General features: G+C 42.9%; 1 pseudogene; it reads left to right on the forward strand.

Annotated features, from left to right (window-relative positions):
- Window positions 1-528: 528 nt before the first annotated feature.
- LOC103744142 overlaps window positions 529-2,480 on the forward strand; it is a 3,432-nt pseudogene continuing 1,480 nt past the window's right edge.

Consider the following 2,480-nt stretch of genomic DNA (forward strand, 5'->3'; position numbering starts at 1 on the left):
TACAGGTGTGTGCCACCACGCCTGGTTCTGCTATCTTTTATTGTCAATGCTGGAGTTGTCATCCTCAGCCTCAGTGGGGTGGTGTCCATGGTAGGAGGAGGAGATGTTACTTAGGTATTGGTCTCCTCTCTTGTCACTGAACTGAAGTATCCCTACATCCTTGTCTTCCCCCACCAGATCAGCTGACATAGCAAATCAGGAGGCAGAGCTGTGCTCTAACCAGGAGTCAAATTTTTGGGTATCAATGTCATTTTTATTTTTTTAAAAAATGGTTGGGGAGGACACACAGGGTTACACACACACACACACACACACACACACACACACACTTTTTTTACTGTTTTGTCCTGACTGGTCTGGAACTTGCTATGTAGATAGACCAGGCTGGCCTCAGACTCAGAGATCTGCCTGTTTCCCAAATGCTAGGATTAAAGGTATGTGCCACCATGCCAGAAATTATCCCATTTATTTATTTATTTATTTATTTATTTATTGTGTGTGTGTGTGCACGCGTGCACGCACGCACCCATGTGCGCACTGGCAACAGAGCAGGTGTGAAGGTCAGAGGACAACTTGTGGGAGTCAGTTCTTTTCTTCTACCATGTAGATCCTGGAGCTCAAACTCAAGTCGGCAGCAGGCTTCATGGCAAATGCCTTTACCAGATGAGCCATCTTGCAGGCCCTTTATTTTTTTTTTAAATATTTATTATTTTAAATATATGTGTATGAGTGTATTGCCTGTATGTATGTAAGTGCAACCCCTGTGCAATTAGCTACCACATGGGTGCTGGGAATCAAACCCAGGTCCTCTGCAAGAGCAGCCAGTGCTTTTAGCCCTTGAGCCATCTCTCCAGCCCCTATTTTTATTTTTAATTATATATTTATATGCATGTATGTCTGTTTGGGAGTAGGTACATATGAGTGCAAATGCCCATAGAGGCCAAAGGTTTTGAATCCCTTTACAACTGGAGTTTTAGGAGGTTGAGAGACACCTGATGTGAGTGCTGGGAACTGACCTTGGGTCTTCTGCAAGAGCAGAGCAATATGTACTCTTAACGCTTGCTCAGCTACTTTTCTTTTTTTAAAAATTTATTTTATTCTCCACTTACATACTTTTTTATTTTATTTTATTTTATTTTATTTTATTTATTTTTTTGATACTGGAAGCTGAACTCCTGATCCTCCTACTTCTATCTCCCAAATACTGGGATTATAGGCCTCTGTCACTATGCCTGACTCTTCTCCTGTAGCCAGCTTCCTGGTTTGTGACTAGCAGTCACTCTAGCTTGTCTTGTAATACTGAGTGAGATACACAGAGGAATGCCACATACTGATGGTATGGTTAGGAGTCTGTTATTAATAGCTGGTGGTCAGAGAGAGGTCTAATGCCCCAAAGAACTCTAGACCCTGAGGAGAAGTAGGGCAAGGTTTATAAAACTTAAAACCGCAGTTACATCATGTCAGGGGCAAAGCCAATAACCATGGTTGCATCAGATCACCATAGTTACAACAGACCAGGGGCAGGTCAGTTAACAAAGAAGTTTTCAGTTAAGAAAAAGTTTTTGTTAGGGTGGGTGAGAGGACAGCTATCTGGAATGTACTACCTGGCTACTTGTAAGTTTCCATATATTGTAGAAACAATGTACTCCCTGAAACTGCATGCAAGACATGTTCTGTCTGACTGGCTACAGTGGGAGTGGCAGGACCAAAACACAGGGTAAAGCAAAAGTCAGCTAGAACAAATTTGGGAAATTTCTCTATTAAAAGAACTTCATCATCCAAATAGTCAGCCTTCAGGATGTGCTCATGCAGGATTCCACATTGTATCTCTGAATCCCTTTCCATGGATATCAAGAAGCACTTGGATTCTATCCTTCCTGCTCATTTCATGGATTCTACACTTGTTAAGAGTTACTAGTACTAAGAAAAATGAGTACTAAAGAACCCAATAGAGGGATGCTTTTGGCAGCCCTTGACAAGAAACTCCAATGGACTCTCATATGAACATTTGAGAATTGCCCTGTCTGACTTTTTTCTAGTTCCTGGTCTAGAACTTATAATGCTAATTACTCTTGCCTTTACTTCTCCTTCACGTCTCCCATTCATGATTCAAGGACTTTCTTCTCCCCTTAGAGACAAAATTTATGTAATTTGGGAGTCTTTCAGATAGACCCACTGAAGGGGTACTCCAATTGCCTCACCCCTCGTCCCTGTTCAGCATGGAAGAAGCCAGAGCGGTCAGCGTCCCTATTCCCTATTGGCAATTTGGGTAACTCCTTCAGAGGATGGCATGATAAGAATAGGAGGTAGGAATTGGCTAGGCAAAGTTGGCCGGGCATGGTGGTGCATGACTTTAATCCCAGCACTCGGGAGGCAAAGGCAGGTGGATCTCTGTGAGTTCGTGGCCAGCCTAGTCTCCATGGTGAATGCAGGACAGCTGGGGCTGCAGGGAGACCCTGTCTCAAAAAGACCAAAAAAAA

Source organism: Nannospalax galili, unplaced genomic scaffold (assembly GCF_000622305.1).
Source record: "Nannospalax galili isolate Female #2095 unplaced genomic scaffold, S.galili_v1.0 scaffold702, whole genome shotgun sequence".
Classification (NCBI taxonomy): Eukaryota; Metazoa; Chordata; class Mammalia; order Rodentia; family Spalacidae; genus Nannospalax; species Nannospalax galili.